This window comes from Coturnix japonica, chromosome 20, assembly GCF_001577835.2.
Source record: "Coturnix japonica isolate 7356 chromosome 20, Coturnix japonica 2.1, whole genome shotgun sequence".
Taxonomy (NCBI): domain Eukaryota; kingdom Metazoa; phylum Chordata; class Aves; order Galliformes; family Phasianidae; genus Coturnix; species Coturnix japonica.
Genome location: NC_029535.1, coordinates 11,520,926 through 11,535,811, shown reverse-complemented (window position 1 = coordinate 11,535,811; position 14,886 = coordinate 11,520,926). Strand labels below are relative to the sequence as shown.

Sequence of the window (14,886 nt, the reverse complement as noted above, 5' to 3'; positions counted from 1 at the left end):
GGCACTTATCAGAAGCAAATCCCAGGACGGAAGCGGAGCATATTTTCATCTCAGTGCTGGATCACTTTGCTGAAATCAGCAGTGACTTCTCCCTTACAAAAACCAAGGCACTTCCACACTGTGTAACAAGCCAAGCCAAGTAAGAATGCAGCAGCAGCAGATATAGGCAGCCCTGTCACGCTGGGGATATCACAGGTGGATGCTGTGGGTTCAGGTCATACCTGGAAACCTGCACACATGGTCCTGGCTCAGTGTCAATGGTCTTCACGTACAATTGACAGGCCTCCATTATGAATCCATGAGTCCATCAGTGTTAAAGATGTAATCTTTCACCATTACATCAGTGAGATCAACGTCTAGGACTGAATATGGGCTTCAGAGAAAATCTTATGTGCCAGGGGATTGTTGGAAAAAGGACTTAAAATAGACTCAGAATATAAAAATTTACTGTGTAAGGTAATAAAGTTGGGTTTTTTATTCCTTCTTAATAAAAAACATAAGGGCTTTTTCTTATTTTCTTATACATAGGCTAGTGAAAACAAGTAAAACCCAAGTCTATCATAAGCACTGCAATTCATTGATTAGGTAAATAAATTAATGGGAAGTCAGTCCTTACATAAAGCAGTACATTTAGCATGGTGATGCCCTTTAAATGTCTAACCTTTTAGCCACATGTACAATGAACGCATTTGACAGTTTTATTAGTTGAATAGTTGTCCATTTATGAGTCCCATCACATTAAGAATGGGGTTTCTGTACTTCTGCCAACGTGCTAGGAGAGGAAACTTGTCTCTTGTGTTTTCTCTTCTTAGAAAAAATGTCAGGCTAAAAAGACAGGTCCAAACAGTTACTAGCCATCTTGGCAAACATGCTGCTATTGTTTATAAACCCATAAAGTCATTATTGTTTTGGGATGGTTTCTGTTACCTTACTTTTTATAACAGACAAGTGACTTTCAACGTGACAAGAAAATCTAATAAAATATAAATACAAACCATTTGCCTGTTTTTTCATCTTTTACTCTGAGCACGGATTATACTAACAAAGCAAGATAAAACTCCGTAAAACATAACTAAAACAACTGAGATTTTATTGTAGTACCAGCCAAAAATGCTCCATGTGTTTATCAAGTTTTAATTTATGAAGCGTCTGTATTATCCTATCTATGATAAGGAAAGCGCTCTACATGACTTGTTGCCCCAGTGCAGCAAAGCACAAGCATATGTGCAGCTGTAGGCATGCAAACAATGTCATTGTGTCAACTTTAACCAATGCATTTCCCAGTAATCTTTTCCTCAGGCAAAACGTATGGAAACTTTGCAACCAAGATGCACCTTTGTGACTAAAGCAGGTTTGCATGACCCAGTGCAAGAGCATTTCTCCTCGAGTGACCACGCAGACAAAAGATTTTGCCACTTGTCCAGTTCCACTGCAGGAATCTTTCCTTGAATGAAACCTGGAGGAATGTCAGAGTAATGTTGTCTGGAGAACAGCCAAATAGCTGCCCCAAAAGCTGAGAGCCAGACACATGGATACTTCAGGTTTACCTGCTTCGCAATAGAAAACAATTTAGCCGTGTTCACCCTGGATACAGAACTTTCCAACTCCAGACACCTGCTCCAACAACCTATCCTGCCTTCGGTCCCATCATCCTTTTTTAAGAACAGAGTCATACTCAGTTTTGGTGCCATACTTAGATTATCTGTATTCTAGCAAGAAGCGTTTCTGAATACCAAACCCAAGACACAATATTGAACAAAACATCCTGCACTGCTTTTCCCAGAAAACACACTTTAACGCTGAGTATTTTCTCCTTGCAAAAAAGGGCACCCAGATCTCCTGACATCTACTGTCACTGACAGGAGAACAGGCCAATGGATGGCAATCCACACCAGTGGCACTGGACATGTGCTCTGAAGTGAGGACTAGAGGCGGACATCACACTCCTACTATTGGTATTCAGATTAAGGAAAGCCTTGAATACAACTCTCTCTTCAGTCTGCTTTGTGTTATCTGGCAAAGCCCATACAGAAATTAATAATAGCTTTCCCATCTGCAAATAAAAGTAAGCTACTTTAAATTTTTGGCAGTGAACTGGCATTTTGTCATTTAATCATTTCACATCATTACACTGCAATATGCAATGTAATGATATGACACTCCTAAATGACAAACACTGGGTACCTCCTGTACTGGAAGAAATAATGTAACAGGAAGGAAATTATATACTTAAGGTTTCACTCCCACAAATTGGGATTAAGATACAGAATAGCTGCAAGCAGAAGAGAGAGAGTCTTGCCTACAGTTAATTGAGCTAACCCTTGAGCAGACATCAACTTTACACGTAGAAATATCAACCCACAGCTCAGTTCTGATAAGGGTCAAGGATCCTGAAGTCATGCCAAAGCACTCGTGGATTGAGGTGCAATGAGGGAAAATACCCAGCACTTCCCTGGGTCAGACCATGCATGAAGGAAAGCCAAAATATCCTTATCTCTCTGGCCCACTTGATTTTGAGGATATATTAACCTTTAAGTGTTTTGGAGAAATGCCTCCAGAGATCATCTGCCAAAGCCTGATTTGATTGTCTGATGTGGTGACAAATAGGGTAAAGGCAGGTAAGAGTCCAATGCCACAAGGCAACACTTTCAATTCCACATTGCAAGCAAGCCCTGGAGCATTTTCAAAGCACCTCCTAAATGTCTCAGGCCTTCAAGGACCTCCAAGATTCTAATAATTATTCTTTCCCACCATTTCCTGCTGTTATCAATTCAGCTCACATAAGAGGCCAGTGAGAAAGCAGCCTAAAAAAACCATCACCAATGTGCTGACAGCCGCTCACCTGCTGCACATCCATCTCTCACAGTGCCACTCCTCAGCTTTCCTCGAGCCTTGGGAGGTTCACAGCAAGGTGAAGGCACCACCATGACACCTATTACAAAAATGGGGTTCGTGGAACGCTAGGGAAAAAGAACAGCACCACAAATAATCCTCTTTGAATTTACTATTTTATCTGTGTGAGGGAGATCTTTTCATCCTAACCAGATGCTGCAAGCTCCAGCCTATGGCTGCAACTATTGGTGCCTGAGCACAGCAAGCAAATTCCTGGAGACAGTAGAGGATCCTGGACAAGTGGAGGTGAGGCAGGGAAGTGTACATGGTGGTACACCTGAGAGCTGGCTATGAAGCAGTCCTTGAGACTACTGCAATAAATATAACAGAGAGATCCGAAGGGGGACAACTCAGACCTGGCTGATCCAGGCTTAGGTGCAAACAACTTTCTGCCTCCCTTTCCAGCTGCCTTTGCCATCCACAGCACTCCGTGTCTGTCAGAAGACTTGAGAAGCAATGAGAGAGACAATAAAATTCTGAAGTGAAGAGCTCTTTAAATATTAGCTCAGCTGGTATTATCATACATTTTTCCAAGTTCAAACATGATAAAGTGATTTGAGAGTTTGCCAACTCCATATTCAGGGGAAACATGCAGAGAGGAGAAATGTTGATATCTTTGATGTAAGTTTTTCTTTTCTTTCTCTTTTTGTTTACTTTAAACAACATTCTCCTTAACTCATTGCAGAAGCTATCAGAAAATACTGGAAATTACACAACAGCTTTAGCAGCACAAAGTTGCAGGTGGCAAGATATTTATTTACCGAGAGAAGCTATCCATGAATGGACGAGTTATCCCAAAGAAATGGTTATTTTCTTTGCCATTTTATTCACAGAAAAAGCCCTATTGAATTTCTGCTATTCAATCATTCATTATGCAGTGGCTGAGAGAGCTGGCTTTTACATTCTTCCCCACGTCAGTAAGAAGACACAATCCTTAAAAACAAATTCCTGAAGTGACAATGAACTTATGGTTCCCACTATTTAATAAGCTGCCCCAAACATCTCCCTCCCTCACTGTCACAGATACATGCAGCAAGAAATACAGCAAAAAGAGGGGGAAAAAAGAAGGAAGGAAAGATCTGGCATTTAGGGTACTTCCAAGGCGCCCTGACTTGGATGTGCACTTCCCCATTGCAGGCTGAGGTTCGGAGGTAGAAAAGAAGTAGACCTACAACAGTCTACTTCTTTTAGAAGTGAAACCACCACTGTAAAGGGGCCATGATAAGATGTGCCCCAGCCCACAGGCAGCCCTTCTCAAGTGTGAAGTGAGCACGTTGCTCTATTCTAGCATACGTCGCAAGGCTGAATAACTGATTCGAACACAAGGCATTTCAGGTTGAGAGCAGGCCATTTTCATCCCACCTCCATCCTGTGCCCCGTAAAGCTGGACAGCCTGACAAAAACCTGCATGAATGCACAACAGCACAGAGGGATGTAATAATATAACTAAGTTTACTTAATCCTCTTTCAGAATACCATAGGAAAAGAAAAGAAAAAAAAAGCAATATTCATTACACTTGGCAAAAGCAAGAATGGTAAGTGGGTGCCAAACCAGTCTCCAATGCTTGCTTATTTCCTTGCCTTTTTTAAAGCTCTTTTTTTTTCCTTAAATCCTTCTGCACTGGCATGTTCACTAAATGCAAAGACAGAAGGTAATTATATATCGTGACTCATTAGGAGAAAAAAGAAAAGTAGGAGCAAAAGCAATAGGTGGGTGGGGGTAAATTTACCATGTAATGATTTAAAATTTGGGACTCCTGCACTCAGGGGAGAAAAGGGAAGGAATTCAGTCACTCCACCTGGGAAGTTCCAGGACACTCAGTGTCTACTCAAATTATTTCATCACAACATCATTAGACCACCCCTAGGAAACCACTTATATTATCTGATGGGGTCTTGGTCCTCGCATCCTTGAAGAAGGATGGTCCAACTGAACAAAGGAAAGACAAAAAGCACAAAGGAAGGAAGGCAGAGAAGTCTCAGAAAAACAAAATGAATAAACAGCCCACAGAATCACTGAGCTATGGCACACAAATCCAGGGCCCAATTTCTACAGCCCTGCTCTTGTCATTCATTGCCATCTGTATGTGGCCTTTTCCTGCTTGTCCTCACGAGACCAGAAATAAATCAGGAGGAATGTTTTAACATGTTCCTTCTATGCTACTGAACAAAGGAGTCCACTACACTGTAAAGCAAATAACATAAATAATTTAAAAAAGGGAAGTGAAATTCATGGAAAGCCAGAAAATCTTCATTTCATCCACAGTCATTCCACACAAACTTCTCCCTTTAATAACCGCTGTGTTCTATAATAATTAAAACTGTTTAGCTAGATCCTTTTAAGAAGATATTTTTCTTTTGGCTGTATAACAGCAAAGGATACTCTGCTTACCCTCTTCGAATTTTAAAATGTGGACTTAAAGACCCAAGAGAACAGAATAAATTTTCTGCTATTTTAAAGAATTAGAATGTGTTGGAGAAAGACTGTGCTTGGCTGGGAGCTGGTTTATTAAAAGGATGTTGTAGCTGGAGAGTGGAAAAAATAGGACAAAGCATCCAGTGGGAGCCATTGTTCTCCTTAGGGCAGGCAGCAGAACAAGCCATTCACTCTGGGAGGAAATGGTACATTCAGACTAGTACAAGCCAACTGCAGGAGATAAAAACTCATCTATCCATCAAGCAGCAGATCCATCCTGTACAGCTGCATCTTCTTATTCAGCTGGTAGAAATGAAGCTCAGCACAGCTTAGCAGCAAATTTGCCATCAAAAGGAAAGAATTACTGACAACATCTGGGTGAGAGCATGCAGTGGCTGCTGTTTTGCTCAGCACACCAGGCTTTTACACACAAAGCTTCTGAAGACAAAACCCCAAAGACGTGGCAGAAAAAGGCCAACTCTTTCCTGGTCCCTCCCATGGATGGGCTGAGAGGGGTTCACACATCATGGGGAATGGCCTGCACAGAACCATTACTCAGCTGAATGATTGCAAGTGTTCAGCCACAGTGCTCATCTACCAACCTGTATGCAGCTTACTGGCCTCAGCAGGAGGTAATAACCACATGTGCAACTCACCAAGCAATGGCAAAGCAGATAAAATCCACTCACAATTAGCCAGAATTTTCGAGGAATGTCTGAGTTCTAGTTGATAACAGCGGAAAAAGTTTACTTATAGCCATCTGGTTTAGATAGAAACTCCTTTCCTATGAGATTTTTAATTTCATTACAGAAAAATCAAGACAACTGGGACAGCAAGTATCAAACAGATGAAAAGAATGCTTTGTACAAAAATGTTATCTGCAGTTTCCCCAACTCCTTTAAAAATATCAGCCTAAATACTTACTAATCTCAAGTCAGACAATTCAGCTCTACTCCACCTAAGTCCCCAGATGACGCTGCAGAGAACATCAACACTCACACACACCGCATGGGGTGGGAATCTGCTCAGGCAGCAATAGTAACAGCAAAGCAACTGCTTACAGCAGAAGTCTGCAAAGCACTCTTTTTCCTGACTGGCACCATTTGTATTGCATTGCTTTCTTTAGATGAGATCAATACCAGCCCCCTAATTTAGAATCCACAATATAAAAGCACAACTTAAAGGGTGAGCTTCAACCAGTCAAAACATTACTGTCCTGAGAATAGGGCATACGAGTCTCAATGACTTCAATAAAACAAGGCAGGGTTTCTGTTCACACTATGACTTCCAGAATATTGGTTTCTCTTATTATCTCACACTTGCAAGCATTCTGCACATTAAGTCACAGCAGATTAACTGCTATGATTTCTATGCTCGCACAGACAAACCCAAAATTACAAACCTATATATAAATATATATATATATATATAAGCCCTCTGGCTAATGTTAGCATTTAGCTCTTGCAAACTTAATTAAAAGAAAAGAACAAGTAACCTCTCGAGCAGACAAATAGGGAGCAGAATCCAGTGTCTGTGACCCTTCGGTTACTACAATACAAAATACATAAACTGCATTTTGGAAGCCCTAGCAATTTTCAGCTTTAATGCAACCCAATTCTGTATCAGGTTTAGTCACAGCATAACCAGCACTGCAATTCTCTCCAATTTAATACCAATAATCCCACATAGGAAAGAAATCATAACTCTTAACTATTATTTGCAATGACATCCGCCTTTTAACTTTAAGCAGCGTTCTTTAAACATTTCTAAACTTTTCCTATTTCTTCCTTGTGCCTTGATATGAATTTGCCTGTCACCGCAGGCTGTACACAAAGAGAGACACAGACACCAAGCACAAAGATATCAGGAAGTGGTTTTCCTAGCAACAGTAATCATCTGAGAGATCCCAGAACATCCTTCCTATTCATGCAGCATTTTGTGTTTTGAATAGTGCTGACAGGTGAAGTGGATTCATAGTATTTAATACAAAAAATATTGCTGTGGATGGGTATGGCACAAAAGCAAAAATATCCACACTATTCACGAACAGATGAATTCACTGTTTTCATAATGTTCCAGATTATTCACTAAGGCGCAATTTCAAAAGCAAAGACTTTCACCTTCCCACAGAATGAATAACCCAGTGTGCTCTGCTGCAGCAGAGTCGCCAGGTGCTTTTCCAACAGCAATTCCGCATCTCCAAATCCCACTCACCCCATCTATCAATAACCAATTCTTTTTTACCCATCCAGCACTGGGATTTTCCATCTCATCCCTTAAGGAAGAAGCGCATACCTGTCAGTGACTGCAAGGAGGCCTTTGCTCCAAACGTGCCAGTTTTCATTCTCACATGCCATGTGGAGATAGAAAGGCTGAACTTGTTTTCCAGAAAGTCTTCTCCCATGCAGGTGGGCTCTCATGGGCTGCCCTCCAGTTCCACTGCCGACACAGTGCTGGGATGTGGCCCCGTGCTGAAGTTCCTGGTGGGAGCTGAGGGACACAGAAGGGGCAGATGTTACCAACAACGTGATACAGCCATTCTGCAAAAACAATGCATTAAAGACTCAGAATTCATGCTGTTCTGCAGGGCCTGCCAGATCCCAGGAAACAAACTTGCTTAAGCAATTCAGGGCAACCTTCTCAAGCAGTCACTGACATTATCTAGAACACTCTAAATCTGGCTTTTTTCCCCCCTGAAGGTCTTAGGAGGTATTATTACCACTCTCTTAAGAAAGTTCTCTAGTCTCTCCCAACACCTACCTAGCTTTTAATCTGGCTTTAACTTTCTCTGCATTTTCAGTCTTTTAGTTGTCAGTGTATTAAGCCATTTCCTTCCTTCCTACCTACACCTGTATAATGGAAATGTCATCAAATCCTTGGCTACACGCGTGCTGGAGGATCAGTCTTATTACCTGCACAATTTGTTACCAGTTCAGATTTTTATGCGTTGAAAGTAATCAAAAAAATAAATTGAAAGGGATACATTCAAAACAGATGTGAACAGGTAAAACTAATGGGAGAGTCAGAGGAAATTAAATAGTGACAAACAGTGGTGTAAATTACAGTGCCAGGTTTAAGCTGATTTTAAAGGGACACCAGCAAGTTGGCTTTCCTGGATGTGGCATTTAGAGCTCAGCTGAGCTGCAGTTGAAATATGCAGAGTATGGATTGTAAGTGTGTGTGATAAGATAAACTACTAATATGAAGCTGTAAGATAGCAGAAGATTATTCAGCTTCCTTCTGCTCTCTAGAGCCTTTATGTTGAATACACTCTCTCCATTTGCCCTCTATCTTCTGTAGTCATTTAAATTGATGTAAAGTGGCGATAAAGTGCTACTGTTCCAGTAAAAGTTGCATACTTGCTTTGTGCAACTGTTAATCCTCATGCATGACATGTTGCACGTCCTGAGCATAATATAAAAACATGACTTCCCACTTCCTCTTGACAGACACTTGTCTTCTTTACCCTTTAAGAAGTGTCTTCAGTTTTCAAATAAAGATTTTGAAACCGTATCCCATTAAAAGTTACACTACAACCCTCAAGTCACAAGGATCTTACAGACTCCTAGAAACACTCATTGATATTTAAAAAAACCAAAATCCTTCATGGCTTCAGAAATGCCAAGGAAAGTAATGCTATATTCTAACCAAATCTGCTCCCTGCAACTTGCAAACAGCTTGAGTATCTATAATGAGCTAAAATAAATCTTTAGATTGAAGCACTAATTAACTTGAGTTGCTTGTCTCCAGTTACAAATCTGAGTTTCATGGCATTACCTACTCTCCAGGAATTGTCCCATAGACTTGTTTATTTTTATAAGGGTAGTATTGAGGAGCTTCATTTTCAAGGACAAGACAGACAGATACAGGCAGGCAAATTCATCACTGCCCCAAACATGCTCCTCTCCCACCCACCTGTGGTGTGCTTGGCCTTAAAACAGTGAGGTAAAGGTGACTTACAGCATTCAGGAATCAGAGCTCCACTGAAACTCAGAACAACCAAACCATCCAATGCTGCACACTGAAATTATTAGGTACCACTTTGTTTACAAGCAGGACACAACATTATATTCTGTACTTTCATGAGACTGAAGCTAATTTGAAACAATTTTCTAGCAACATCAGCAATAAAAGTTTTTGGGAAAACCCTGCACTGTACTCTCTGGTTACTGACACAACACTGCTGATGCACAAATCAAAACTGACGGCCCTGGTAACAGATTATCCTGACACAGTGACATTTAAGCCAAGAAAAAAGCTACCTGTGCTAAAGACAGAACCACCTTAATCCAAGTTGTGGGGCTACGGACAAAAGCTGGGAACAGGAGGAGGCAGAGCATCTATTAGGTGCACTAGAACTCCACAGTGAAAAAGGCTCAGACCTTAACATGTAAATAAGAAAGATTCAGGAGGATGTGAAGAAAATAGAGACTGAAACACCGCAGTACCAGCAACAGGGTATTTCAGCACTCATTTAATTCAATATTGGACTGGAACTCTCATTGTCCTACAAAAGTTCCCAGCTTTGCTACAGATATTCTGTATCAGGTCACCCAGACACACAGCAAAGTGCCTTGCTCAGTTTTCCCATTCTCTCCAGGCAGTAAGTCCCACACGACACCTGCGTGCCTTTTCTGCCACATTTATGCATCAAACTGAAGCTGGGTCACTCAAAAATCATTGGGGTTTCCCTCCATAAATAGCCCAGGTCTCCCTTAGAAATGGAATGCTGCCACACAACATACTTCTGTAAGTTCTGTTAGCTCCTGGAGGTCTAATGGAGTACAAATGACTAAGGGGAGCAATATGCATTCACAAGCCAACCTTGTCGAACAGAATGTATCTGTTAAATAGAAAGCAGCAGGTTCTACTGCACGCTACATCATCTTCCATTTTCACAGGAGTCCACTTCCTCAGCACATACAGCCCAGCTTCAAGCCCATCTATTTCATTACCTATGTTCAAAGCTTCAGAGAAATAAAAGGCTGATATTCCTAGCATAAAGCAAATGGAGAGAAAAAAATCAGCTGTATGAACTTGGAAGCAAGCTCCACTGGCACCATTGCTTTCAGCAAGATGCTATCTGACATCTTTTGGCTGAACAAGTCCCTTTTGTGGGGAGGATTGTACAGCAAATATTTCTGAGTAGCATAATGTTTGTTGGATATTGCTCTGTTAGGGCAGCTTGTGTTTTCACTCTATTCTGCTTTTGTATGCGAGGGTGTGGAATTTGTTAATCTAAATAAAACTCAAAATAGACAGCATGGTTTAAAGAGCTGCTGACGCCTGGTGGGAAATTTTGAAAGAGTTCTCTGTTAAAAAGCAATCCTCTGCATGAGTTTATCTCCAAGCTTTGCTTCCCTCAGTCTGCTGCCAGGGAGGTTTCCAAGAACTGGATTTAGCAGTTTAATGGGAGCACTGCACTTTCAGTGTGATGTGAGCCATTAACTTTGCTTTTCAAGTATTTATATGCATTCTGCTACTGACCTGTCACCGCACGTACCTCTGCCTCAGAGAAGTGGACTGAGATAAAAGGATGAAAGCGTACTTGCATCCTGACTTGTGATTAGTTATTCCTCAAGCAGCATATGGATAGCTAATTAGTTTTGTTCGCTGAGAGCATTTCTGTTCAAAACCCCACACCAAGAGTCTTACTCTGGTCACCTCTTCCTGACCTGCTGCCTCCTCACCAGAGTCCCGCAGAGCTGCACCGCTCCTGTTTGGAGGCTTAGGCATGCATCACTTTCCCCTTGCAGTGCTTATAGGGACAGGCTCAGCTTCCTTCTGCTGAGACATGATTTTTCCTTTTGTGAATAGACTTTGCTACCTCAAAAGGCAATCAGCAACAAGAGTTCTTCTCCCATTACAAAGATCTCTCTCCATGCAGTCTTCAGCTAATTTCAGGTTCATCTTTACCTATTTCTTGTTCTTGAGGCTCTTCATTTCAGGCATGCAATGCTTGGGTAAGGCTGGGGCAAATAAACCATTAAGAACTGCCAGGATCCCTACAGGAAAGCTCACGCTTCTGTGTCTGACCATTTGACTTGATGTGGAGCTCAAAATAATGCTAAGAAAACCACAATGTGATTCATATATTCATTAAAGGTTAAAAGCAAATGAGAGAGCCTTAGAATTTTTTCTTTCTAAATCTGAATGCACCAACTCACACTCTGGTTCTTGGATGAACTGTGGATGCCACTCCATCACTCATCCCCGGAGGAGACAGACCTACCAAGAATTATTTGGCAAGTACTAAAGATAAATCACAACACAGATCACTGCAGTCATGAACCCATTGTGAACGGACTTCTACAATGTTTATTTCCAGCAGGCAGAGCTGAGAAGGAAAAAAGGATGAATGTAGGGAGAGGTGAGGATGCTTAAGGACTTGCACTTTTTATAGACAGATGAATGGACAAACAGCAGCTCCTGATGACACTGAGTGTCATGGTTTTATGGGTTTCCATTGGTATTCCTCATCATTTAAGGCCAGATGCAAGACAGGGATATTTTGTTTTTGTTTACTTCTCCAAACAAGAAGGAAAGGTTGAGGCAGAAAGTCTCACAGTAGTTGAACTGCTTCACACTGTCACCCACAGCACAGGACAATCTACTGAGTACACAGACTGCTGATTTCACATCCATCTCCTTCCTTCTCACACAGTTCATTCTGGTCTACCTCAAAGCAGAGTCATGAGAATCCATAAGAGATCTGGTTCTGAGAGCCACTGACATCAGAACACTCCCCTGTTTTCTCACCAGCAGAAAAGATATTTAGATCACATGTACTAAGTGTGCACACAATTTCATTGCTGTCTGTGACACTGTGTGGTCTGAATTAAGGCTATGGGTCCAATTTTCAACTCATCTATTTATTTCTTATACTGCTGACACTCAGCTGAGGCTAGTGGACTATCAGACTCAAATCAGTGTGAGGGCAGACTTGGGGTCCAAAAATGTGAGTTTTATAAACAAGTCTACATGAGAAGCAAACTCTGTCACTATGAAAGCCTGTCCTGCCACCCACCAGATCTCAATTCCTTTCAGCTCCTCAGTCACACACCTCATTGCCATCATAAAAACAGATCGAGAGCTCTCTGAAGCTGATTGCCAGAGCTGCCACTGTGAGAGCTTCCTTCAGTAGAAAGGATTAGAGTGTCCTGAAAATGTCAATCAGATATCAAAGATACATGAAGATTGAAAAATAAAATGTACAATTTATAAAAATAAGTCTTTGGGAGATGCACATTACTCTGAAAAACATAAGAGAAATGTCACCCAAACAAACACATACTCTGGTGTCCAACTTTAAATTGTCCACCAATAAAACTCTCTAACGCTGCAACTAATACAGTAAATAAAACAGGTAAATCCTCACTACTATCCAATTTCCATTTACTATGACTAGGTGTCTCCTACAGCTGAGGCACTTCAGCTGGTATCAGCTCATATACCTCCCACTAACCAGGTGCCCTCCACGTCAATGAAAACACAGGACTATTGGGACTGTCACAGCCAAGGACATCCTGCTCTTCTTGTAACAGGAGTAGCATCAAACACCCGGTTAAGCCACCCCAGCGGTGCTTGCCTGTTGAGCTTTCTGTTGTTTGGGTTTTAATTCACTTTACTAAGATTGCTTTTCATTCACTTAGTGACAGGTAGTTATTTGTTTGCAGGGTTCCATTTGACATTTATTGTTAGTGTAAAACACTAATAATAATAATTAGTGCCTTTTTAGAGTTGTCTGAGGTTTTAGTGCTGGTGCATTGTTAATATAAAACATCCCAATTCTTTGCTGTATATAGGATAGTATGATCGTATTTAAATATAACAAAGGGGCTCATTATACTGAGGCCAGATTGCAGTATCTTTGAGCCTCCTGTTAGCAAGCCAAGATCTAACATCTAAACTTGTCTGCAATGCTAATACCTTCAGGAAAGGGAAAAGTCCAGATATATATGCTATTTTAATTCACTCAAACTTTGACATCTAAAGTCAGTTCAGTGAAAAGAGGCTGAGAATAAATTAATCCCACAATTATTCTGAGACCCTCAAAGTTCCTTTGAGATACTCAAAATACTCAGAACTTTCAAATGCAAGTACATCTCCATACAGAGTAATGGATCTCTCAAAACCTCCCCATAGAGACTCCCACCTACTCTGCCATGTCTCAGATCTGAGATAATCATTTTCATATCATGACCAATGAGGCTATGGACGATACTTCTAGAGCATCTCATTACAGTACATTTGTACTGCTATTGCTTACCGACGTTAAGAAAATTGTAGCACAGAGATTCCTTGATTGGTTGCTCTTCACCAAGCCATTTAATCACAGCAGTTGTCTCAGATTGCCACATTATATCTATATGTTGCTGGTTATTTACTCTGAGGGCCAGATTTTATTCTACAGAGCAAAATGAGAACTTTCCATATAGAGATGACCAGATATGTTCTTTAGTATCACTAATCTTAAGAATACTTTACTATGAATTATTCAACATTCCACAAGATAACAAATGAACAGTGAAAACACGGGTAAGAGTATTGCCAATCAGAACTAACCTGCTCTGCTTTTATTCCTGTCGTTCAATTCTAATCAGAGTTGAAAGTTGGAGTCAGTTTTCATTTCTGCTAAGAAAACTCAGGGATGACCCCATCTCTGCACGGCTTTGGTTTTGGACAGATCTTTTGGCAGAGATGATTCAACAGTCCGATCAGTGCCAGCTAACATTGCAGAATGTTAAGGTACACATACTGTAAAGCTGACTATTATCAGAGTTTATTCCTATACGAATTTGAGATACCCTGAGTATGCTGCAAAATCTGCACAAGAAGCTGAAGCCCCCTGTTACTGCTATGACCACTATCAGAGATATGTGAAATAATTTCAATGTTGAGCATTGCTAAAGCTTTTAGGCTTCCTACCTGAAAATTTGCTTGTGTCTCCACATCTCAATCTGTTGTGAAAATGCTCAGAGCTTAAAGAAGCATCAGTCATCTCTAATCTTGGCCTAGGAGGGGTGAGATCAAAACCATTTTCCATGCTTCTGGATGGCCATAGAAGTCAGACCTCAGCAAGAGCTACCATTACCTACTGCTCCAAATCCATCAAGCCTCTGCTGAGAACAAGGTCAGAATTTGTTATTGACAAGAAAGCTTGGAGAAAAACAAACAAACAAACAAAGTGGAAAAGTTCTCCAACTCTGAATTGAAAGTCTTTTGTTCCTGAGGCTGGTACATTTTTGCATCTTAGGTTCTCATAGCATTATGAAATTAACAACCCATCTGATGAAGTTTGTATCCCCTGCCTTCCGTACGCAGCCCTATCTGACTTCACCTGATGGTGGGTGGGTTGGCCATCTGTTCAGGAAAAGAAATCCTGTGCTTTACCCAAGTTTCCTCCCTTTCCCCAACCTTCTTTCCCCCATTCAAGCTGTAAAAGAATTGTTCTTCAGCCTCCTGCCTGACCTGTGAGTGGTTTCCACCATCCCGCACACCTGATGTAACGTAAGAAGACATGATTGATGCAGCCTGACCTGACATGTCATGATGCTGCTTGTCACATGTGGAATTCA

The 14,886-nt window shown here is 41.1% G+C and overlaps 1 protein-coding gene across 2 annotated transcripts in view; it reads right to left on the bottom strand.

Annotated features, from left to right (window-relative positions):
- Nucleotides 1-14,886, bottom strand: part of ZFP64 (ZFP64 zinc finger protein) — a 212,688-nt gene that overhangs the window by 173,176 nt on the left and 24,626 nt on the right. For both annotated transcript variants that reach the window (XM_032448582.1, XM_015882035.2), the window contains exon 2: nt 7,604-7,798. The gene's annotated coding sequence lies outside the window, so the exon portion shown is untranslated. The remainder of the gene's footprint in view (nt 1-7,603; nt 7,799-14,886) is intronic.